The sequence below is a fragment of the Lissotriton helveticus genome, chromosome 1_1 (assembly GCF_964261635.1).
Source record: "Lissotriton helveticus chromosome 1_1, aLisHel1.1, whole genome shotgun sequence".
NCBI lineage: Eukaryota > Metazoa > Chordata > Amphibia > Caudata > Salamandridae > Lissotriton > Lissotriton helveticus.
In genome coordinates this window covers 656,897,715-656,924,866 of record NC_136057.1, presented here as the reverse complement: position 1 = coordinate 656,924,866, position 27,152 = coordinate 656,897,715, and positions in this window count along the sequence as shown.

Sequence of the window (27,152 nt, the reverse complement as noted above, 5' to 3'; positions counted from 1 at the left end):
AACGGGGCGCCCCACGCCGACTTTCAGCATTGTAGGATGGCCACACCAGTGCGGCAACTTACTAGACACCACCTCGGTGCCATCCGGACCTTGGCGCGTTGTGCTGCCTTCGGCCTATTCGCACATCGGTCCGCTACTGACGCAAACTCACAGGCCAACGGGGCGCCCCACGCCGACTTTCAGCATTGTTGGATGGCCACACCAGTGCGGCAACTTACTAGACACCACCTCGGTGCCATCCGGATCTTGGCGCGTTGTGCTGCCTTCGGCCTATTCGCACATCGGTCCGCTACTGACGCAAACTCACAGGCCAACGGGGCGCCCCACGCCGACTTTCAGCATTGTAGGATGGCCACACCAGTGCTGCAACTTGCTGGACACCACCTCGGTGCCATCCGGATCTTGGCGCGTTGTGTTGCCTTCGGCCTATTCGCACATCGGTCCGCTACTGACGCCGCCTCACGTGCCAACGTATTTTCTCCGCATTTTATACCCTATGCCGCATAACAGGTCATGTGACTTGTTTATAAAACTTTTCATTGGTTCATTTTACTTTTGGTTTCCTAATGATGGAAGGCATGATCATGTGACCTAAAAACAACACTTTTCATAGGATGAAAACTTTTTTTTTTCCCAAACGATGAAAGCCCCACCTTGTTTCTGGATGTTTCAGACTGAAACTGGCGTCAGCATGAGAGCACCACCATCTCGTAGCTCCGTCGTGGTCATTCCGCGAGCAATCATGGCAGCCGCTCCCCACCAGAAGCCTGCAGGAGTCGGAGCCCCCAAAACTTTTGATGAATTCTCAAGGCGGAGGGGACGCTTTCGAGAATGGGGTCCAAGACCTAGCAGACAAGCGTCCGATTTCCAAGGTGTCCCAGGGCCATTTCAGTGGACCAGGCCCAAAAAGGAAACAGCCTGCCGCCATTTTGAGAGTCCTGTGACAGCCGCCTATCGCTGCACCGCAAGAGTGGGCGCAACTCAGCTGAATTGCGGCTTTTGACACAGTGGACCAAAAACGGACGGAATGGCAACTGAAACGGTAAAGGGGCGCCCCACTACAACAGATGACACTCCACCTGGAGAGGCCCGTTCACGCCGCCTCCCCCGGGGCGCTCCACGCCGTTATTCGGAGCAGCATTGTAGGATACCAAAACCAGTGCGGCAACTTACTGGACATCACCTTGGTGCCATCGTTCTGCTGCCTTGGAACTATTCGCGCAACAGTTTGCTACTGATGACCCACCCCCCGCGACGCCCCATGCCGTTATTTGCTGGGTGGCAACTTACTAGACATCACTTTCGTGTCATCTAGATTTCAGCGCGTTCTGCTGCCTTGGAACTATTCGCACAACAGTTTGCTACTGATGACCCACCCCCCGCGACGCCCCACGCTGGAAATCTGGACGTTGTGCTGCGTTGGGACTATTCGCACAGCCGACCGCTACTTCGTTGTTTTTCCCTAAAAATGTTTATATGTTATTACTATTTTTGTTTTCTTGTATATATTTATAAATTATTAAAGTTTTATAATCTTACTACTTTGTCGGAGTGCTATATATTTTTAATGTGACACATAATTGTAAAAACTTTGATGTACAAACAGTCATCCCTGGAATCTTCCGCTTCAGGCTCGGTCCCCTCCCCAATCACAATACAGGATGGTTTTCAGATAATAGCAACGCTTCTGCTGTGACGGATCTCATCGAGTGTGGGCCTTGATCTACTATAACTCCTTTGAAGAGGGGTGATTCTTTACAGCTGTGGCCATAAACTACATCTGCAGGGCTAGCTGATAGCCTAGGACCGGCCTGGACAATCGGACACAGAGGAAAAGGAGTGTCAGAGGGTGCGGTAGTGAATAGGGCGAAAGGGAGGTGTCGGGCGGGCACAGGGTGTGATTCTCAGGGAACAGCAGTGCAGATGGGGGAGGTTTATTACCCATGCATAAGACAGAGAGCGGGGGTGACCACTGCCTGGGGGAGATGCTTGCGAGGGTGGGGAGCCATGCTAAGGATCGACAGCGTGCACAGAGTGGGTCTGGTCAAGGCATCTAAAATGGCTGCCGTGCACGACAAAAGTGTGGCATTTGAAAAAAGACAAGATGGCGCAGACAATGTTTTTCAACACTTCCTGATTTCCTTCGAATCGAACGTTAACAGACGTTGGGGCATATTACCAAAGTTAAGCGATATTTATCCCTAACGATGCTTAGCAACGATTTTTTTACCGTCAGAAATTATCGCAGATAAACCTTGCTATTATCAAGGTTTATCGGAAATACGATAAAAAACGACCGCAATGCATTAATATCGCTGAAAACTCAGCGATATTCATGCATTACCGAGCTAATGCTCTTAGCCATGTTATCCACCTCCCATTGGATAACATGGCTAAGAACTGCTCAGGGCAGGTGGTAGCTTTTGGAGATATTCGCCCTTATCTCGAATATTTCCAAAAGTTGATAATAGGAGATAGCAATGTTAGCGACTGTTTCCAGTCGCTAACATCTTGGCATGCCCACTTTGCATGTCATTAGTGATAAATATCACTCACATGCAAAGTGGGGCCCAAGATGGTCGCTATCTTCTACTAGCCGTCGCTAACTGGTGTTAGCAACAGCTAGGTAATACACATATAATTTTATCTCCGCGAAGCGGAGCGCTGTTACAGATATATATCTTGTTTCTGAACGTTAATTTCTCAAAATGCACTGAAGCACATATATTGAGACCTAGCAAAGGCACATCGGGCTACCAGTCCCTACAATTTTGCCAAGTTTCGTGCAAATCCATTCAGCTGTTCGATCCTACCGAGAGACAAGATGGCGGCCGCTACGGACTGTTTGGAATGTTTACAGACACCGGAGAGCCAATCAGCTTTGCTTCGCAAAGCTCCGTAACGCGAAAAGTACGCGAAGCGGTGCGCTGTTACAGATATATACCTTTTTTTGAACGTTAATTTCTCAAAATCCACTGGAGCACATATATTGAGATCTAGCAAAGGCACATCGGGCTACCAGTCCCTACAATTTTGCCAAGTTTCGTGCAAATCCATTCAGCTGTTCGATTATTATTATGTTTATTTTTTTTTGCCCCGCGGGGCCCTTTTAAAACCTCCACATCAAACCTAGGGGGTGAGCGACAATGTACTATGCCCCCTTATGGTCATTTGCCCCTTCGCTTTGGCCTCCTCTTGTCTCTCGATCCTACCGAGAGACAAGATGGCGGCCGCTACGGACTGTTTGGAATGTTGACAGACGCCGGAGAACCAATCAGCTTAGCTTCACAAAGCTCCGTTGCGCGAAAAGTACGCGTAGCGGAGCGCTGCCCAGTCCGCTGCTACAGATATATATCTTTTTTTGAACATTAATTTCTCAAAATCCACTGAAGCACATATATTGAGACCTACAAAAGGCACATCGGGCTACCAGTCCCTACAATTTTGCCAAGTTTCGTGCAAATCCATTCAGCCGTTCGGGCTAAAAGTGAGGCCAACCGCCCTATGGAAATTAACATGGGAAAAACGCGTTTTGGGACCCCCCTTTTTTCTCGGCCCCCCCTTGACGAACCCCCCCAAAATTTTCAGGGGCTGCTCAGAAACAAAATGTGCCATTTTCCTGAAAATTTCAGCCAATTCCGTCCACAAACGCCAAAGTTATTAGACATAGAATTTTCAAAAAACCCATAGAGAAAAAATCCTAACTATATATACCTACTGGCGACCGCCAGTAGGTAATATATATATATATATATATTCACGCTCCAAAATCCTTTTACCCTTGCAAAAGAATGGATGGCACTCCACAACTCGCTTTCAAGACTCTTTTAGAAATGTATTTGTAAATCAAACAGGACACGTTTCGGCTTCGCGCCTTCATCTGCTGCGACTCACGCCAAATTCATTAACAGTTTAAATAAAGGTATGCATTGACGTCAATCCAATGTTCAATAAACACAGAAGAAAGACTAAATTCAATGTAAACGTGGTGGCCATCTTGTAGTGAGTAACTTAATACATGAGTTATATGGCCAATTTGCATCAACAGCCATAATTGAGCCCTGGATGTGCAAACAAATCATACGAAATCAATTCATTTCAAAATTCAATTATTAGACATCAATTCACTTTCATTATTCATGATCAAGAAAATTAATGTGTGATACTTTCAATTAATCTTGCAGACTGTGACAGAAAAAATATATATTAGAAATTGGGATTTCTAGTTGGCAGAGGTATGCACCTTTGGGATTTCTGGTTGCAGAGGTATGCACCCTGTCCAAGCAGGAAACAAAATCCTAGTCACGGTACATCACAACACAATCTATATTGTCCTATGCTCAGCCTCTGGTAGCTTGTCACAGAGCAGTCACACTTTACTTAAAAGGCAACACTTCATCCAATAAACAGTGAAAATACCCCAAAAAGACTCCACTGTATTATGTTATTATAAATAAACAAGTGCAGAATGAAAAAAGTCCATCCAGTCGAAGTCAAATTATGAATTTTTAAAGATTAAATGCAAGTTATATCACTTAGAAGAAGTAGCGCCTGAAGACCTAATTGGTCAGGCTGGACCAGGACAAAGTTAAAAATTCAGGCCAACCGAGATGGAGCACAGGCTGGATACAAGACCCATGCAGGCCTAGATCAAAAATACCTCTATCCTGATCGCAACAGCAGGATGCATCGGTGATACCCATGCAGTTGAGGTTGTGCGCCGAATTTCTCCTCACAACCCCGGTGATGCCTTGACTCTGTGAGTGAAGCGTCAGTTCTAAAATCGGTGGGTTTCGAATGAGATGCACTGGGTTTCTCCACACTGTAGAAGTGAAGCATTGATTTTCGCCATGCAGTTGCGGTGATGTGTTGATTCTGAAGTGGAGGTTCCAAGTGCATTGCAGCAGTTCTTAGTTCAATGCGCTGGTCCGGTTCTCATAACAGCAGTGAAGCGTTGATTCTCCTCTTGCAGCAGATGATGCATCAGTACCACTGGAGCAAACCTCTAGGTCCTCTCCCAAGGGTCCAGGACTGGGGTGGCATCAATTGGCAGGGCAGACTCACAAGCAGTTCAGACCAAAGGGTTGGAACAAGAGAGTTCTAACTCTTTTGTGTCACTGAGACTTGGGCAACAGGAGGCAAGCCAGCAAGCTCTTGGAGTCACTCTGGGTTCAAGTGATGCAGGTCCATTCTCAATTAGTTTCAGATTAAATCCATATCAGATACAAGTAAAATCAGTAAAGTTATAATTCGAGGGCAAGTTACATTTTCAAATCAATAACAAGATTGTACCTACAAATATATGAAATTAGTCACTAAAAGCAGTCATATTTCTTATCATATTCACACTATAATTATAATATACACAATAGGCGTAAACGGTTAGTCAGTCTCGTAAAGTAGGTTTTTTAGGTGTATGTATGATTTCCTGCGTTCAATTGCATATCAAATATATGTATAGACCGCAAAGTATACTTCCAAAGTAATTAAATTACATAGAAAGTTAAAAGCATCCAGAAAAGAATAAAATGTTATGTGCATTGTACAGTTTTACCATTACTTGGGCAGTTTGGTAAGTTCTTTGTCCACACTTCTATCTGTGGGAATGCAACCATAAAGGTTGAAGTACATAGCCAAAGCCTAGTGGAGTAAAACCAATCCTGTATATTAGTGACAGCTGATCAGTAAGTTTGGATACCATAAGGCATGTAATAGCTAAGATAACATTTGCAGATAGTTTAATGCTTTGACAGGTTTCTCTCAGGCCTCTCTTTGGCCCATTAGAATCATCTTTAGTTTTTTAAAACTATATTATAAAATATTACATGGGTTTTCCAAGGTAAAATTAATATCTATAGCTTTACGGAGGCTTTTCACGTGGGGAAACCAAGGAATTTTATCTCTACCGTCTAGAGCCAAATAATCCATAATTATTTCTTAAGTAAACTTTGTTCCAGTTTTGGACCAGATTCAATGCCAAGTCAAAAATGCACTAATATGAGTTGTGTCTTCTAAAAAAGGAATTGCTAGTTCATTGTGCACAAAGTATGATGAGGTAGAATGGGGTACTGCAAGGAGTCTACTTAAAAAAATATTATTTGTAGTACTTTGGAATTTGACAACCTCCACAAGGCATCCCTATAAATAACACTACTAATACACTTAGCTTATGCAGGTCCCATCCTCTGCATCCAGGCAGAAAGAGACCAGCAAGCAGCAGGGTAACACAGTGAGGCAGGAGTTCAGCAAACAACACTTGCGGCAGAGTGGACATCCTTGAGCAGCACAGCAGATCCTCTTCTGCCTCGTAGAGTGGTCCCAGGTTCAGAAGTGCACTAACTTGTTAGTGCCAAAGGTCCAGTATATATAGTCAATGGTGCCTTGAAGTGGGGGAGACTTGAAAGAAAGCTCTGAAGTGGACAGAGGCCATTCCCCTTCTAAACATTGGGGAAAGACCACCCTCAAGCTATCAGGTCTAACATGTGTCCCCCCCATCGGAAAGTGTAGGGAGCACCCCAACCCCTTGTGGACTCTCTTCACTAAAGTGGAGAGACCATCAGCATTGCCATGGTCCACCCCTGGGTGATGTTCCACCATAAAATCTATTCCATGTGGGAAGATGAACCACCTCAACACTTTGGAACTTTCACCCCTCACCTGCATGAGCCATCTGAGAGGCCTGTGGTCTGTCTGAACCAAGAAGTGAGTCCTAAACAGGCAGGGTCTCGTATTCTTCAGTGGCCAGACCATAGCAAAAGCTTCTCTTTCAATGGTACTCCACCTCTGTTCCTCTGTAAGTAATCTCTTGCTAATAATACCTACTGGTTGGTATAGGCCCTCCTCAGTCAGCTGTGCTAGCACTGCCATGCCATGCTCTGAGCATCTGTCTCCACAATGAATTCCTTGGAGAAGTCAGGGGCCCTGCGCATAGGTGCTGTTCACATGGCTCCCTTGAGAGAGTCAAAGGCTTTCTGACAAGCCTCTGTTTAGTCTAGGCTGCAACAATGGTGCCCAAGCACTTAACACATTGTCTGTAGTAGCCAGTGAGGCCTAAGAAGGATCTAACTTCTGTTTGAGTTTTAAGTGTTTGCCAGGATATGCTAGTTTCAATCTTGGCCTGAAGGGGTACCAGCTTACCACCACCTACCAGGGGTTTCAAGTAAACCACGGAACCCTGCCCAATCTGGCACTTGATTTCCTTGATTGTCAGGCTTACATGTTGCAGGGACTGAAGCACCTCATGGAACCCTTCTCCTTTCTGTGTTACCCCAGAAGGCAAAGATAAGGCTTGGAAAGAGGTTGTCCCTTTTATGCCTAATGGGCAGAGGCAGGCCAATAATCATGCCTTTCAAGGTATTGTTGAATCTTTCAACTAGACCATTGGTTTGAGGGTGATAGGGTGTAGTAAACTTGTAGGTTATACCACACTCAACCCAAATGGACTTCCTGTAAGCTGACATGAAATGATTGCCTCTGTCTGACACTACTTCCTTGGGAAATCCAACACAGCTAAAGATTCCCATCAGCGCTCCTACCACCACGGGTGTGGTTATTGACCTCATAGCGATGGCCTTTGGGTAGTGGGTGGCATGGTCCACAAAGACCAGGGCAAATCTGGTGCCTAGGTCTGTCCAATGATGTTGATGTCCACCTTTTCAAAGGGGGTTCCTCTGACAGGTAATGGGATCAGGGGAGCTTTGTACTTTTTCCCTGATTTCACCCTGGCCTGGTAGGTGGGACAGAACCAGCAACTGAGGCTGTCTTTATTCTGAGCCAATAAAAGTGGGTGACAAGCCTGGCAGAGGACTTGTCTTGCCCTAAATGTCCTGCCAGGGGAATGTCCTGAGCCAGACCCAGTTGAAAGGTCCAGTAGCACTGGGGGACCACTAGCACACATGCTGCCCCAGCACCAGGAACCTTAGGCTCACTGTAAAGACGATTGCTCGCCCAGTAGATTAGATGATCTCCAAGGGCTTCACGTGCTGCATGTTTTGAGGCCTGGAACACTCCTTCTGCTCTTGGCAGAATTCCTCCTCGGTGGACCCACCCTCACCGTGCCAGCTGGCATGCTGAGGTAGGTCACCTAGAGCAGCAATGTCATCCCCGGTTGGCTCGGAGCCTTCCTCTTCAGGGACACCATCAAACTCCACCTCAGGAATGCCAGGGCCCTGGTTTCCAGAGCCCCTTGCCCCTCTCCTTGGCAGCTGACTCGGTCATCATTCTAGGTTCCAGACATCATTGACTACTCTTTCAGGAAGTCATCGCTTATGTGGTCATTCAGACCCACTCAGGTAATCCCATCATCTCCAAGTAAGACCTGAGCTCTACTTCCCTCCATGTAGTGTGCTCCATGTGATTGTCTAACAATCAACCAGCATGGCCGGGCTCACAGCAAGCTTCAGAGAACCTGAGACCCCCCAACTCAAAGGGATCCAGAGCCACCGGTAGATGGCTCTTCTGATTGTCAGCTACAATGACTTGGTGGAATGTGTTCGGTAGGACCTGCTTTGCAGACACCAGCTAACTCTTGACAGTTGTCATGCTGGCTCCTGTGTCTCGCAGAGCCTCCACCCGTACCACCATTAATAGTAACCCTCTGCCTATACGTTGAAGTATTTGCAGGCATGTGGGCTTTTGACACCATTTCTCTATCCCCCAGGGATACTAGGGTTGCTTCAATCCGTTCTCCAAAACTATCTGGGACTACCTCCTTCCCAAGCACTACACTGGCCAACCCAGTTGTTTGCCCACTGGAGGAGGGCTGTGCCCTCCTGAGAAATTTTCAGTCACCTTTAAAGTAACCATACTTGGAGCACTCTCTACATTGGGGTACAACCAAAGAACCCTTTCCTATTTAGATCAGACTGGGACTGATTACCACTGTTCCTTTGGGAATTAATTGGGAGTCTTTTGAGAACTCCTTTTTTAAATGTTTTTCTCCCACATCTTTCTTCTGTTAGAAACCAGACCACTTGTGTGGGTGTTCCCCAGATACCTTTTTAAACACTCTGGTGCTAGCCTAGGGGTCCGCCTCCTCAGCAGGCTTCCTGGGATCAGTAATCTTTCTGTCAACTACATGCTGGAGAAACTCTATAAAACAGATACTGAGCATGTGCTCTCTCATAATCAATTGATACAACCCATTAAAATCAATAACTTTGCTGCCCCTTATCCAGTCCTTCAGTGTCTTACTGGAGTAATCAATGACATCTACCCAGGATTATTTGGGGAGCTTCTGGCTGTCCCTGAATCTTAGGTGATATTTCTTGGGAGTCAGCCCAAATTTGGAAATCAAAATGGCCTTCGTAGGAGTGTACTTAGGGGTCGATTAGGATTGCGGTGAATCCGCATCCTCCGGGCCGGCAGAAGCCACCGCCGGCCCGAAGGATGCGGATTCACCGCTGCAGTACATGAAAAGACCCCCCGGCACATTAGGATGGCTGGGGGGTCATTGGCGGACGGGAAGACCGTCCGCCGCTTTTCCGCCGCGGTCGCCTTCCGACCGCGGCGGAAAAGCTCTAATATGGTGGCGGTGTCTATCAGACACCGCCAGCCATATTAGGAGGTGCTTCAGGACATGCCTTTCTGTGGCGGCAATGCCGCCACGGAAAGGCATACGGTCTTTTCTTTGGGAGCCCGTTGCGGGCCCCCAGGGTGAAGGGGGTGGGGAGTGCACATGGGGGGTACCTATGGTACCCACCTGCATTTACATGCACAAAGCGGCAGGCACCGCGCGGTGCCTGCCGCTTTGTGCATGTAAATGCAAAGTATGCATTTTTAACCTTGCGGTGGGTGCTGCCGCAAGGTTAAAGATATGGGATGTGACCGCCAGGGTGGCGGTCACATCCTAATTGCACCGGAGGGACCGCCGCTGCCCCTGCGGACGGTCCCTCCACCTTGGGGGTGGCGGACGGACACAGGTCCGTCCGCCATCCTAATAGGCCTCCTGGTTTGGTCTCCAGCCTCTAAGGTCAGATGTGTGTCCCTCCCAGGTGTAGGCATGTGTTTCCACAGACTACCCCACCAGTGCTCACCAGGAACCCTGTGTTCTTTCAATTCAACCTCATAAACAGAAGACCACTCATCAATGTCATCCCCCACCACACAATTGGGCACCAAATCCTTGGGTATACAGCACCTTTTGTCTCCATCAATCACTGCATGTATGCTGCCACCATAACTGCTGGACTCTGGCTGCCTGGCCTTGATATCTAGCTCTTTTAGATTCAGGTCATGATTTCAGAGATAGAGTCTTCTCTTTTAAGGTCCATTCAGCCTCAGCCCTCCTCTTGCTACCTTACATTTTCAATTATGTCATCTGTAGCTTGAATTCTCTCTCCTTCCTTCTCTTTCTCAGCTCCTCTGGGGCTAGGCCATGGGCAGAGACACTGCTTCTTGATCTCACAGGGAGCTCGAATTCAGGGATGTTCCCCTCAACTGCTGCAGGTAGTTCCACTGAAGAACCATTCTTGGGCTACTCCAATTCCTCATTCTCTTGAGAGAGAGCCTCTGCCAGGCAGGCCCTTAGGGCCTTTTGAAACTCCACCTTCCTGGTGCTCCGTAGGCAGATACCCCCATCTCTTTGAAGAGGCCTTTCAACTGGACCACTGCATAATCTTCCAGTTTGGCTAGCTCAAACTCCACAGTTTCATTTGCAGACAAGACAGAAATGATGTAGATGTTGAATCAAAACATGCAAAGCAGGGAAAAATGGAAATAATTTTAAATGCTTGGGGATGGGTAGTGTACACCTAGCCATTGCATAGCACTGCACAAACACAAGTCCTACTCTCAATGCTGGTTAACAATGTTAGAAAATGGGATTTCTGGTTGGCAGAGTTATGCACCCTGTCCAAGGAGGAACCACACTCCAAGTCAGGCTAGATAACAACACAACCTAAATTATCCGGTGCTCACCCTCTGGTTGCATGTCATGGAGCTGTCAGGCTTAACTTAAGAGGCACAGTGTAAAGTATTTGTGCAACACTTCATACAATAGAGTGAAAATACCACAAAATAGACTATGATTTTATAAATAAAAAAGCCCAAAACAACAAAAATCCATCTAGCAGAAGTCAAGATGTGAATTTTTAAAGATGAAATGCAAGATATAATGCCTAGTAGTCAGTTGTGCCTAAAGAGTTAATTAGTAGCGGTGGAATGGGACAAGGTCAAGTGTTCAGGCTGACTGTGATGGAGCGCAGTCCAGATACAGGACCCACCCAAGGCCCAAAGCCAAAGTACCTTAAACCTGCTTGCAATAGTGAGATGTGTCGTGATACCCATGCAGTTGAGGTATTGCACAGAATTTCTCCAAGCAAATGCGGCTAGGCATCGGTTCCGTGAGCGAAGCGTTGGTTCTGAAATGCGGCAGTTCAAAATGCAATGCGGCAGGTTTCTCCACGCTGTAGAGGAGATGCGTCAATCTTCTCAACACAGTGGCGGTGATGTGTCGAATACAAAGCAGCAGTTCCAAGAGCGTTGCTGCGGTTCTGAGTACAATGATACAAACCCCTTAGTTCACTTCCAAGAGCCCTGGACTGGGGTGGCACCCCATTGCAGGACAGACTCATAAGAAAGCCCTTGGAGTCACTCCAGTCTTTTACCTACAGAAACTGACTGCTGGAACCAGGCTGCGGGAGGCTGTGTGTATTTCCTCCTTCCCACTGATTCGATCAGCTGTCTCCTGCCAAGCACCGGAGTGGAGTACGTTATACAAGATCAGGAGCTGCCTGGAGAGGAGGGGGCAGTAGAGGCAGGGAATGGGAGCGCAGGTGTGATCCCGGCCATGTGTGATGTTTTGGGGCATGGCTTGGATTACAGGACACAGAATGCATGCAGATTAATAGTATCCCGCCAAATTAGGGACCTTCTCTGGGATGCAGCTAATGAGAGATTAAAACAATGTGTCAAGGGTACGTCAGAAAATTGCTTAGATTTCGCCTACAAATATGCATTTATGTAGACGCGTTTGAAAACATTTACAAAACAATTTATTTTTTTATTTTTTAGCAAAAGTTGCATGCAGCCGCAGAGGATGTCCTCTTGCTGTGTATTATTCTTTGCTGTGATTGCCATGAATTTTCGAATATGAACTGATTTGTTGCTCATGCGTAACTCATGAAACACATATACGTCAATCATAATTTGTTTTATCGTTCTTGAGGTCTTTATGAAATATGAGGTTTCCTTTTAAATTTTGAATTGGGTATATATATATATATATATATATATATATATATATATATATATATATATATATATATAAATATATATATAAATATTACCTACTGGCGGTCGCCAGTAGGTATATATAGTTAGGATTTTTTCTCTATGGGATTTTTGAAAATTCTATGTCTAATAACTTTGGCGTTTGTGGATGGAATTGGCAGAAATTTTCAGGAAAATGGAACATTTTGTTTCTGAGCAGCCCCTGGAATTTTGGGGGGGGGGGTTCGTCAAGGGGGGCCGAGAAAAAAGGGGGGTCCCAAAACACGTTTTTCCAATGTTAATTTCCATAGGGCGGTTGGCCTCACTTTTAGCCCGAACGGCTGAATGGATTTGCACGAAACTTGGCAAAATTGTAGGGACTGGTAGCCCGATGTGCCTTTGCTAGGTCTCAATATATGTGCTCCAGTGGATTTTGAGAAATTAACGTTCAAAAAAAGATATATATCTGTAACAGCGGACCGGATGGTTCTCCGGCGTCTGTAAACATTCCAAACAGTCCGTAGCGGCCGCCATCTTGTCACTCGGTAGGATCGAGAGACAAGAGGAGGCCAAAGCGAAGGGGCAAATGACCATAAGGGGGCATAGTAGATCCTCCCTGACCCCCTAGGTTTGATGTGGAGGTTTTAAAAGGGCCCCGCGGGGCAAAAAAGAAAAAAAATAATAATAATCGAACGGCTGAATGGATTTGCACGAAACTTGGCAAAATTGTAGGTACTGGTAGCCCGATGTGCCTTTGCTATGTCTCAATATATGTGCTCCAGTGGATTTTGAGAAATTAACGTTCAAAAAAAGATATATATCTGTGATAGCGGACCGGGCAGCGCTCCGCTTCGCGTACTTTTCGCGTTACGGAGCTTTGTGAAGCGAAGCTGATTGGTTCTCCGGCGTCTGTAAACATTCCAAACAGTCCGTAGCGGCCGCCATCTTGTCTCTCGGTAGGATCGAGAGACAAGAGGAGGCCAAAGCGAAGGGGCAAATGACCATAAGGGGGCATAGTAGATCCTCCCTGACCCCCTAGGTTTGATGTGGAGGTTTTAAAAGGGCCCCGCGGGCCTGGGGAGCGTACTACAAGGAAACAAGAATGATTGACTTTTAACTTATTGTATGTTTATAGACTTTTTTTTTCTTTTTTTTTCTGCTGAGTGACGTCTCGGCCTATCTCCACGGGATGCAGTCCCTACCATCTCGGCGTTTAAGCCCAGGGGGACCGGTAGTGTGGTAGAGATAACGTCTGTTAACGTTCGATTCGAAGGAAATCAGGAAGTGTTGATAAACATTGTCTGCGCCATCTTGCCTTTTTTCAAATGCCACACTTTTGTCGTGCACGGCAGCCATTTTAGATGCCTTGACCAGACCCACTCTCTGCACGCTGTCGATCCTTAGCATGGCTCCCCACCCTCGCAAGCATCTCCCCCAGGCACTGGTCACCCCCGCTCTCTGTCTTACGCATGGGCAATAAACCTCCCCCCATCTGCGCTGCTCTTCCCTGAGAATCACACCCTGTGCCTGTCCGACACCTCCCTTTCGCCCTATTCACTACCGCACCCTCTGACACTCCTCTTCCTCTGTGTCCGATTGTCCAGGCCGGTCCCAGGCTATCAGCTAGCCCTGCAGATGTAGTTTATGGCCCCAGCTGTAAAGAATCACCCCTCTTCAAAGGAGTTATAGTAGATCAAGGCCCACACCCGATGAGATCCGTCACACCACACGCGTTCCTACTATCTGAAAACCATTCTGTATTGTGATTGGGGAGGGGACCGAGCCTGAAGCGGAAGATTCCAGGGATGCCTCTGTGTACATCAAAGTTTTTACAATTATGTGTCACATTAAAAATATATAGCACTCCAACAAAGTAGTAGGATTATAAAACTTTAATAACTTATAAATATATACAACAAAACAAAAACAGTAAAAACATTTAAACATTTTTAGGGAAAAAGAAGGAAGTAGCGGTCGGTTGTGCGAATAGTCCCAACGCAGCAGGGGGGGGGGGGGAGGCGGCGTGAACGTGCCTTCCCAGGTGGAGGCTCGTCTGCTGTAGTGGGGCGCCCCTTTACCGTTTCAGTTGCCATTCCGTCCGCTTTTGGTCCACTGTGTCAAAATCCGCCATTCAGCTGAGTTGCGCCCACTTTTGCGGTGCAGCGATAGGCGGCTGCCACAGGACTCTCAAAATGGCGGCAGGCTCTTTCCTTTTTGGGCCTGGTCCACTGAAATGGCCCTGGGACACCTTGGAAATCGGACGCTAGTCTGCTAGGTCTTGGACCCCATTCTCGAAAGCGTTCCCTCAGCCTTGAGGATTGTACAAAAGTCTTGGGGGCCCCCGACTCCTGCAGGCTTCGGGTGGGGAGCGGCTGCCATGATTGCTCGCGGAATGACCACGACGGAGCCACGAGATGGTGGTGCTTTCATGCTGACGCCAGCTTCAGTCTGAAACATCCAGAAACAAGGTGGGGCTTTCATCGTTTGGGAAAAAAAAAAGTTTTCATCCAATGAAAAGTGTTATTTTTAGGTCATATGATCAAGCCTTCCATCATTAGGAAACCAAAAGTAAAATGAACCAATAAAAAGTTTTATAAACAAGTCACATGACCTGTTATGCGGCATAGGGTATAAAAAGCGTAGAAAATCCGTTGGCACGTGAGGCAGCGTCAGTAGCGGACCGATGTGCGAATAGGCCGAAGGCAGCACAACGCGCCAAGATCCGGATGGCACCGAGGTGGTGTCTAGCAAGTTGCCGCACTGGTGTGGCCATCGTACAATGCTGAAAGTGGGCGTGGGGCGCCCCGTTGGCCTGTGAGGTGGCGTCAGTAGCGGACCGATGTGCGAATGGGGCCAAAGGCAGCGCAACGCGCCAAGATCCGGATGGCACCGAGGTGGTGTCATAGTTGAGAGTTCTGAGCAGCGGTTGTAACACTTTCTGAAGCTTATTTGCAGCTGCTGCAGCTTCACTACGCGCCAAGATCCGGATGGCACCGAGGTGGTGTCTAGCAAGTTGCCGCACTGGTGTGGCCATCCTATAATGCTGAAAGTCGGCGTGGGGCGCCTCGTTGGCCTGTGAGTTCGCGTCAGTAGCGGACTGATGTGCGAATAGGCCGAAGGCAGCACAACGCGCCAAGATCCGGATGGCACCGAGGTGGTGTCTAGCAAGTTGCCGCACTGGTGTGGCCATCCTACAATGCTGAAAGTGGGCGTGGGGCGCCCCGTTGGCCTGTGAGGTGGCGTCAGTAGGGGACCGATGTGCGAATGGGGCCAAAGGCAGCGCAACGCGCCAAGAACCGGATGGCACCGAGGTGGTGTCTAGCAAGCTATGCAGCTGAGTTGCGTGCGCACTTGCGGCGAATAGGTCGAAGGCAGCACAACAATGTTTTCTGAATAGAAGACACCACAAGGCGCTGAGATTTGGTTGGCACCGAGGTGGTGTCTAGCAAGTTGCCGCATTGGTGTGGCCATCCTACAATCCTGCTCCGAATAGCGGCGTGGGGTGCCCGAAGGGGGGGGGGGGAGGCGGCGTGAACGTGCCTTCCCAGGTGGAGGCTCGTCTGCTGTAGTGGGGCGCCCCTTTACCGTTTCAGTTGCCATTCAGCTGAGTTTCGGTCGCTCTTGATGCTACAGCGACAGGCGGCTGCAACAGGACTCTCAAAATGGCGGCCTGTCCTTTGGATTTGGGCCTGGTCCACTAAAATGGCCCTGGGACACCTTAGAACTCGGACGCTCGAATTTTTTTTCCTTTCCTCTACATTTAAAAAAGGTAAATTCCCGGTACGTTACACGCTTCATCTGCCACGATGTACTCTCCAGAGGAACCGAAAAAAAATATAGTTATGGTAACTATACCATGCATCGTCATATGGAGAGGTGGCACCGATTAATTATAGTGCTGCATAAAAGAGAGATTTGGAGGAGAACCCCCGACCTGCCAGTACATTCATGAAAGAACTGGCACTGACAGCATCAGAGGCAAGGGAAACGGTCCCAAATATTTAGAAGAACTTTGGAAAGATTAAAATGACATGTTTAGATTGTGGCAAATTAATTTCATGTGGACAGATGAGTGTTACTCTAATAAATACAGCATATGAACATCATCATAGTCGATGGTTGGTAGAGACATTTTGACTATATCCTGGACCTGCCCGTCCTCGCCCAAAATGGCGCCAGAATAAATGGGAGTCGTAACTCCTTGTTGTGTACAGGTTGCAGAACATTGAAATCACGAGATACGTATGCAGTTTTGAAGCACATGGCGGGCGGGGACGAGAATTGATTGAATATTTCGACATCCCTATTGATATTAAGTTCTGATGTGTTATTGATTACTGTACTATTGAAAGTTCGAATTAACGTCACCCATGGTACTTGCCCGCAAATGTATATCTAGATAATTTTATTGTAACTGGCCCTGTCGTATTTTAATTATAAAATGTACGTCCACCGATTCCGCAACTGTTAGACACCTTAGTTCTTGCAACCTAATGGCCCGCCCGTTACGTTCCTCTACAGTGTAAATGTCTACTCATCATATACGATTACAGTTTGCTCCGTGGCCGGCCCACGTGGTTATAGGCCCTTATTTGTATACTGACATTTTCACAATAAAGGTTTTTAAAAGAAAACATGGTAGTAGTATTTACATTGGTAAAGTTTCTAATAATAGTCACTGTTTTAGAATCAGTAAAAGGCAAGTGAAATAAAGCATTCGAATTACATGAAGGGTAAAAGGTATAATACGCAGGAACGCAGTAAAGATAAATGGTCAAGGGTTGTTGTGTTTTCTACTCCTGCAACATAAAGTGATCGATAAGAATCTGATATTCTGGCGTATCGGCGACTAAGACAGCAGGCCGACCCTCTTTTGCTCAACGGCTCCGTCATGGGACGAAGAAACGCCCTTTTTCTCGAAAAAGGAATATATTTTACTTGCAGGACAGTTGTAAATTTTCCGGGAAAGTACATTAGCCTGGAACATTATAACATATGTTTAAGAAAAAATAATGTTCGAAAGTAATAAAAAGCGTAATTTTTAGGTCATATGACCAAGCTTTTCATCATTAGAATAAGAAAAGTAAAATGAACCAATGAAAAGTTTTATTAACAAGTTACATGATCTGTTATGCTTACGTTACGCGCTGCGCGCCGCGCCCCGGATCACTTCCGGATGCGCTAACGCGGCGCGTCATATGACGCATTACGCGACAACGCAGGTCCAGAATATAGTCAAAATGTCTCCACCAACCAGCGGTCGGAACACAACCCCTTTCAGCAGGCTAAATAGTTCTGTTAAATGACAACAGAAGGGACAGGCAACAAGAACCAACAGTCAAAGAGGGGAGGGCAAGTTCTTCTCTACCGGGTCACGTTGGGGCGCTACCGGAACTGATCGAATTGGTAGTCTACAGAGTTTCTGGATGTTTCAGACTGAAGCTGGCGTTAGCATGAGAGCACCACCATTTCGTAGCTCCGTCGTGGCCATTCCACGAGCAATCATGCTAGCCGCTCCCCACCAGAAGCCTGCGGGAGTCGGGGGCCCCCAAGACTTTTGTAGAATATTCAAGGCTGAGGGGACGCTTTCGAGAATGGAGCCCAAGCTCTAGCAGGCAAGCGTCCGAGTTCCAAGGTGTCGCAGGGCCATTTTAGTGGACCACGCCCAAATCTGAAGAGCCGGCCGCCATTTTGAGAGTCCTGTGGCAGCCGCCTATCGCTGCACCGCAAGAGCGGGAGCAACTCAACTACATGGTGAGCGAGACGTTGTAGTCGAAAGAGCGGGCGGTAAACAGCTGAATAGCGGAAGAGGCACAGTGTAGCAAAAGCGGGCGGAATGGCAACTGAAATGGTAAAGGGGCGCCCCACTACAGCGTGTCTTTAGGTGAAACGGATTGTGGGACAAGGTCAAGAATGGAAGAGTTACCAAAAGGCAAAAAGTTCCGCTTGATCCCGGGAGCCGGCCACCTATGTCGGGGGCGATCTCAGGCCACACCAGGAGAACACGACTTGGGGAGGGGGCCGGAGCCAAGCGCCCCCTCCGAGTCCGCGCCATCACACCGTCCCTCGGGGGCCTCCGTTAAGCGGTTCAGGGTGGCACCGCATCACATTGTTTACAAATGCAGTAACGTACTCAAACAGCCCCCACTTACTTTTAGAATAGTGAAGATGAAGCAAGTGCAAATAGGCTTCAGACAGTGTTACAAGCACTCTTCAAAACTTTGAATCATCAGAGTGCATGAGTTTCATGCTCGATCGATTGAGCTAGCCGGATCGGGCAACAAAAAGTTTAAAATAGTTATGTAAATAGTTGTTTAATAAAATGTTTTACCCAGTTACTTTGCTGGTGTGTTGTATATATTTGCATAGAGTTTATCGTTATTTTGGGCGGGGTGGGTGGCGGAGCCGAGCTGTCTTGCAGCCATCATGGTGTGGAGTTCAGTTCATCTCACTAGTTTCGTATTTGTCATGAGGGGTTGTTCCTAATGTTTCTATTTTAGCGAGGTCAAAAAGAGATCCCATTAGTGGCCTACTGATTTTGCTCGATTCCTTTTGTTTTTTTACACGATTTTTCGCTATCTGCAAAGACTAAACAGAGTATTGCGACTCTGTGCTTGTTTGTAAATAGAGAATGAACCAAAGAGAACCAATTCTAAAACAGTAAATGCTTGGATAACAATCAATCAAATGGAGAGAGAAGCAGGCACGACGGATTACAACGGGGCAAAGGCCTGCGTTAACTACCCTTCACTATCTGCAAAGAGAGAGTACTCCTAATAGAAATGAGGGGGGGGGGCAGCATTCAAAGCAGATCAGTGTGCATAAACACGAAAATGTTTTTTCTTACCACGTACTTGACATTCGACAGCTTATGATATTTGCTATTAAAAAAACATTGAAATTCACTGAAAAAACCATAGGTTATAGACCATATATAGTTAGGAATTAGCATTTACAAAACCTTGAAAATTCACTGAAAAAACCATAGGTTATAGACCATATATAGTTAGGAATTAGCATTTAAAAAACCTTTTTTTACTCACACAAAACCATTGAAATTCCATATATAGTTAGTAGTACTAACTATATATCGCGCACCCGCAATCCACTGCTGATCATGTCACATATTACATCATTCATGACATGGTCAGTGACATCACTGATGACATCACTGATGACATCTCAAATGACATCACTGATGACATCACTGATGACATCTCAAATGACATCACTGATGACATCACTGATGACATCTCATTTGACATTACTGATCACATCACTGATGACATCATTCATGTGATAATACGATGAACCTCTTCAGACTCTAATATAACCTTAGATACACTCAGTGTAAACAGACACTCACAGACTGTCACTCATCCATGGAGTTACTTACACACCTAGTCAGTCATGCAAAGAATCAATCACACCTCCATTTCCTCAACTATACAGTTATACACACCTTACTTATTCAAACATATACTAACACATATTTACTCTCTTTTACAATCCCTGATACAAGTTCACAATCATCCATACAGCCACTCACACATTCACTGGCTCTTATGCACAGTTATTTATATATGCCAACTCTCACATGTACTGTGTTTTACATATGTACTTACTTTGACATGTAGCACTGAGATATCCATTCACTCACCAATGCACAGAGTCATACACCTCCCAGCCACCCACACACACACTCAGTCTCCCATACAAATACTTGAGCAACCAATCAATAACCCATATACTTACTCATGTAGCTACTGATCAACACATGCAGCAGTTTACAGAACAACAAACATAATGATGCACAAATTAACACAGTTCAGTCACTAACCCATGCACTCAGTGAGACACATTTAACCACTCACTCATACAGTCAGTCATGCACCTACTAAATCCTTCATCCAGACACTTCTACATCCACTCATTCTTCAATATGTAAGACATATTTTAACTTTACAGAAATACACAGTCACTGGATGTTGTCATCAGTGATGTCATTTGAGATGTCATCAGTGATGTCATCAGTGATGTCATTTGAGATGTCATCAGTGATGTCATCAGTGATGTCACTGACCATGTCATGAATGATGTAATATGTGACATGATCAGCAGTGGATTGCGGGTGCGCGATATATAGTTAGTACTACTAACTATATATGGAATTTCAATGGTTTTGTGTGAGTAAAAAAAGGTTTTTTAAATGCTAATTCCTAACTATATATGGTCTATAACCTATGGTTTTTTCAGTGAATATATATATATAAATATATATATATATATGTCACGTTGTTTGTCCATGTTTCCTGCTAACCGGCGATCCTTTTGCGGTGCGTTTTCCAACGGCTGGACCACGCCGTTTCAATATTTCAACAACTTCTGGAGACCAGAAAAGAGGGTCTCACTCACCAAACTACTCGTTTCAATCAAGTCTTCTGTTTATTCCAATTTCATTTCAAGTAAACACTCCAAAACAAGGCAAACAAAAGCCGACGCGTTTCGCAGCAGCCGCTGCTTGATCATGGCATCTCGCCACCTCTATTTTTTCATGATTTACATATGTTTGAAACGCTAGGACCATTGCATCATTTCCTGTTCTATCTTTGATCTGCCGCATGGGCTTGTGGGACATGTAGTATGTACCCAAAGTAAACCAAATTCATTAATGCAATACACAAAACAATTAGAGGGATTTTGCACGCAATCAGCAACAATATTTGACACATTACTGACTCGAACATTTGTCTAATATACAGTGCATTTTTGCAATAATTCATCCATTTTTTTAAAAATTATTTATAATTCTCTTTATATGGACTGTTCATTTCCTTTTTATATTCATGATGATTGTACCCTTGTTATTATAAATGCACAAATAATTCTTCAGATTGATTTAACCCAAACGGGGTCATTGTCCTGAATTTTACAATGTGTCGTGATTCTTTTTGACGAAGTAATTTCTCCAAATTACCTCCTCGATCGTTCTCTGTTATCTGGTCAATGCCATAAAATTTTAACAGCTTCCAATCTCCCTTGTGAGTTGTTTCCATGTGTCTGGCAATGGCATTGTTTTTATCTTTGTTTGTGGTTGCACGTGTATGTTCTAAAATTCTTTTTTTCAGTTCACAAGTCGTGCTCCCTATATATTTCAATTTACAGGGGCACTCAACCACGTACACCACGTATCTACTTTTGCATGTGATAAGTTGTTGAATTTTCCACGTTTGGTTATTTGCCATTTTGGTTTCTAATGTTGGTTTGGCTATTTGACAGACCTTGCAACAATAACATTTGACAAATCCTTTGGTTTTGAGCCAGTCTGTCTTTTTATTTTGATTGTCAAAGTGACTATGCACTAAGTGATCTTTCAAATTTTTTGTTCTTCGGTAAGTCACTACTGGGTGGTCCCCCACCGTTTTTCCAATGCTGCAATCCATTTTTAGGATCTTCCAGTTTTTTTTAAGGATTGAATTTATCTCCTTTGAATTCGCTGGGAGATCCGTAATGAATCTTATTGCTGGTGGGTCTGTTGTCTCCTTTGTTTTAGTTGTTAAGCAATCTGTTCTTGTTTTCTCATTTGCTCTCTTCCAACAGTTACCCACTACTCTGGCACTATATTTCCGAGTTTGAAATCTTTTCATTGAATTTTTGCTGTGTTTCAGCCATTCATTTTCCTCACTGCAGATTCTGCGTATCCGGAGAAATTCCCCGTACGGGATGCTTTCTATTAGTGATTTTTGGTGGGAGATATCTGCTTGAAGGGTGGCATTGGTGGCAGTTGCTTTACGATGGAGTGTGGTTTCCATTTTGTTGTTTTTTATATAGATCTTCAGATCCAGGAACACAGCTTCACTTTTGTCCATTTGGTAAGTGAAATTGAGACTTTCCATACTCGTATTCAGTATATCAAAGTATTCCTGGAATTCAATGTCTGATCCTTTCCATACAATTAATAAATCGTCTATAAATCTTGACCATTGGACGATTTTTGCCACATATTTGTTGTTTGAACTCTTCCATGCCACTCTTTTTCCCACCATCCCATGGTGAGGCAGGCGTAACTTTGGCTACAAGAAAAGCCCATGGCTGTGCCATTGCGCTGTTTGTAGATTTCATCTCCAAACAGGAAAATATTGCCGGTGAGACACATTTCCAACATTTCAATCAGCATTCGATTATGGTTACTGCAATGTATATCTCTTTCTTGCAGAAAATATTTGCATGCATTTATGCCTATATCATTGGCTATGGTGGTGTACAATGAGATGAGATCCATTGTAATCAAATAATATGACTCATCCCAGGTAATTGACTCAATTTTTCTAAGGATGTCACTGGTGTCTTTGATGTAAGACCCTAGATTTTCCACAAATGGTTGCAAAAAATGGTCTATGTAGTTCGCCATAGGTTCCAAAAGAGACCCATTTGCTGAGACTATTGGTCCTCCGGGGGGGGGGGGTGCCTGGCATCTTTGTGCACCTTTGGGAGGAAGTATATGGTGGCCATCACTGGATGGTCCACCACCAAGTATTTTCTTTCATCTTCGTCAATTAGATTTTGAGCTGTCCATATGTTTATACATTGATCTGTTTCCCTTTTCATTTTGATGGTTGGATTAGTTTGTAGTCTTTCATAATAATTTGTATCGCCAAGTTGGCAATGTGCTTCGTTTATGTAGGCTTGTTTGTCTAAGATGACGATATTCCCGCCTTTATCGGCCATCTTTATCACTATTTCTTTATCACTTGAAAGATTTTTTAGTGCCTCTTTCTCCTCATTTGTGAGATTATTTTTGAAGCCTCTTTTTTTCATCTTGTACAGATCATGTATAACAGCTTCTTGGAAAAGATCTATTTTATTCCCCGGTGGTAATTGGGGATAAAACCTCTATGTTGGATGTTTTTTGCTGAGGCCTGCACCAATTTGCACAAAAGCATCTTGGATTGCTGTTTCTTCGTTTTCCAAGGCGTTTAAATTTAATAACGTTAAATATGCAGTTTCATCTTTTGCCTTTAGGGTGGATTGGGGGATTGTCCTTTGTGTGATCTCTTTCCTTGGATGTTCTTTAAAGAATTTTGAGAGTTTCAATTTTCTTACGTATAAATAGAGATCAATCCGGGTTTGTGCAATATCCATAGTTTTAGTGGGGCAGAAATTTACACCCTTTTTGAGGAGAGTCACTTCTGTGTCTGTTAACTTCCGTTGGGATAAGTTTACTACTTGAACTTCCATTGTTTGTGTCTCATCTGTTTCATTATTTGCCAGGTTGTTGCAAAAATTCAATGAAAATATTTCAAACTCGGAAATATAGTGCCAGAGTAGTGGGTAACTGTTGGAAGAGAGCAAATGAAAAAACAAGAACAGATTGCTTAACAACTAAAACAAAGGAGACAACAGACCCACCAGCAATAAGATTCATTACGGATTTCACAGCGAATTCAAAGGAGATAAATTCAATCCTTAAAAAAAACTGGAAGATCCTAAAAAAGGATTGCAGCATTGGAAAAACGGTGGGGGACCACCCAGTAGTGACTTACCGAAGAACAAAAAATTTGAAAGATCACTTAGTGCATAGTCACTTTGACAATCAAAATAAAAAGACAGACTGGCTCAAAACCAAAGGATTTGTCAAATGTTATTGTTGCAAGGTCTGTCAAATAGCCAAACCAACATTAGAAACCAAAATGGCAAATAACCAAACGTGGAAAATTCAACAACTTATCACATGCAAAAGTAGATACGTGGTGTACGTGGTTGAGTGCCCCTGTAAATTGAAATATATAGGGAGCACGACTTGTGAACTGAAAAAAAGAATTTTAGAACATACACGTGCAACCACAAACAAAGATAAAAACAATGCCATTGCCCGACACGTGGAAACAACTCACAAGGGAGATTGGAAGCTGTTAAAATTTTATGGCATTGACCAGATAACAGAGAACGACCGAGGAGGTAATTTGGAGAAATTACTTCGTCAAAAAGAATCACAACACATTGTAAAATTCAGGACAATGACCCCGTTTGGGTTAAATCAATCTGAAGAATTATACGTGCATTTATAATAACAACGGTACAACCATCATGAATATAAAAAGGAAATGAACAGTCCATATAAAGAGAATTATAAATAATTTTTAAACAAGCATTGGAAATGCAATAGGTCTCGCACCATTAGAGTTAGTGCTTTTAGAATTGTTTATGGGTTTTTTTTGTAAATGTTTAGCATTTTTGTTTCCTGTAGCCAATGCTAAAGTATTACAAATAAAAAAAGCCATTAACATTTCTAAAAGCTCTAACTGAAATGGTCTGAGAACTATTGCACTGTGTGAGGGTGAGGGTGAGTGTGAGTGAGGGTGAGTGAGGGTGAGGGTGAGTGTGAGTGAGGGTGAGTGAGGGTGAGGGGGTGAGGGTGAGTGAGGGTGAGTGAGGGTGAGTGAGGGTGAGTGAGGGTGAGTGAGGGTGAGTGAGGGTGAGGGGTTGAGGGTGAGGGGTTGAGGGTGAGGTGTTGAGGGTGAGTGAGGGTGAGTGAGGTGTTGAGGGTGAGTGAGGGTGAGGGTGAGTGAGGGGTTTTGGGTGAGTGAGGGTGAGGGGGAGTAGTTGAGGCTGAGTGAGAGTGAGGGTGAGTGAGGGGTTGAGGGTGAGGGGTTGAGGGTGAGTGAGTGAGGGTGAGGGGTTGAGGGTGAGTGAGGGTGATGGTGAGTGAGGGTGAGTGAGGATGAGTGAGAGTGAGGGTGAGTGAGGGGTTGAGGGTGAGTGAGGGGTTGAGGGTGAGTGAGGGTGAGTGAGGGTGAGGGTGAGGGGTTGAGGGGGAGGGGTTGAGGGTGAGTGAGGGTGAGTGAGTGAGAGTGAGGGGTTGAGGGTGAGTGAGTGAGGGTGAGGGGTTGAGGGTGGGTGAGGGTTTGAGGGTGAGGGGTTGAGGGTGAGTGAGTGAGGGTGAGGTGTTGAGGGTGAGGGGTTGGCGATTCTAAGGTGGCCCCTTACGGCAAAACTGGTTGCGGAAATCCTGGTGCATGAGCTGGACTGCTGCTGGGGCTCATTGGTGCTGTTACAAGGGTGTAAGTGCAGCAAAATCACCCGATTGAGCGCTGGGCGCTGCGCATCTAAAATGACGGCAGCGCACTGAGGGGGAGACTTCCACCGGCTGCGGCAACGGGAGATGTGCACTCTGTTTGTGAGCGGCTGGGAGGCGATTCGGCGTGCAGACTCACAGCGGAAAACTGCGGAGGCGGCAGTCCTGGGGGAGAAGTCTGGAGGGCGAGATCGCCTTAACCTTCCTGTGGTGCACTACGCTCCCAAGATGGCAGTTATGGGATGCGGGCGGAGGCCTGATGCCGACGAAGGTGAGAGGCAGACCGAGGCGGTGAGGCGAGGAGGTGCTGAATGCTGGAGTTTCTTTGTAGCTCGGGACCTGGTTCAAGCAGCTGTAGGGACCACCAGCAACCAGGTTTGATGTCCTTGCGTGGCAGGCCGCGTTGTTTGGGGGAGCACGTTTGGGTGAGGTGGCGAGCCTGCGAGTATATTGAAGTTACAGTAGGAGAACGGGTGCGTTTGCCTGTGCTGGATTTTATTCATGCAGTCAGGATTAGCACGGTCGGGCAACTCATGTGTGGGATAAGAGAAGGGCGATCCAGCACCGGGCTAAGGGGGAGCGTGGCAATTACAGCACCGGGCTAACGAGGACAGATCCAGCACCGGGCTATGGCAGAGGAGATCCTCCGGACCGGGCGGGGTAAAGAAAAGGGGAGCCAGCAAGAGGATAAATAAACGGAGACCTCGCAAAACCGAGTTAAAAAGGGGAGAACGATATATCAAGCACTGGAGGTAAAAAGGGGGAAACATCGCGAAGGTTAAAAGGGTAAGAGTTAGTAAAAGCGGTGCAAGTTTGAGTAAGAATAGATCATCCAGGGCAGCTAAAGGAAACAAGACGGAGGGAAGAGAGGGGAGGGGGGAGGAGAAATGCGTCTCGGCCGGAGCAGGGGGCGGAGCAGGGAGAGCGGGCTTTGGAATGTAATTGACACGGCCGGCCGGTCGTGAAACTGAAAGCATGGCCGGCCGGCCGTGAAAGCCTTTGATGCGGCAGGGGAAATGCGAGACGGCGGGAAGGGGAGGGGGCGGAGCGGGTAAACAAAGACGGACGTGCACGCGCTTTTAAGCTCAATGCGCATGCGCATTGAGCTTAAAAGTCACGGGCACTGCAAGGAATCGCCACGATTCCTTGCAGTGTGGATAAAGAGTGGATAAGTCCCAATACTCTCGCTTGCTCGATGCGCATGCGCATCGACAGGCGAGACCTAAAAAATGGATGAATTATTGCATAAATGCACTGTATATTAGACAAATGTTCGAGTAAGTAATGTGTCAAACATTGTTGCTGATTGCGTGCAAAATCCCTCTAATTGTTTTGTGTATTGCATTAATGAATTTGGTTTACTTTGGGTACATACTACATGTCCCACAAGCCCATGCGGCAGATCAAAGATAGAACAGGAAATGATGCAATGGTCCTAGCGTTTCAAACATATGTAAATCATGAAAAAATAGAGGTGGCGAGATGCCGTGATCAAGCAGCGGCAGCTGCGAAACGCGTCGGCTTTTGTTTGCCTTGTTTTGGAGTGTTTACTTGAAATGAAATTGGAATAAACAGAAGACTTGATTGAAACGAGTACTTTGGTGAGTGCGACCCTCTTTTCTGGTCTCCAGAAGTTGTTGAAATATATATATATATATATATATATATATATATATATATATATGTTCTTTCCAAAAGTTGCCAAGTTGGAAGGTCACTCACGAGGGGGTTAACACACACTTGCCGCCGGCAGCAACACAACAGCCTGCAGCACATCCGTCCATTTACATGCCAAACGCGTTTCGGGCGTCATCCCGCCCTTGATCACTGGCTGTACAACGAGAAACAGAGGCTGATTATATGCACA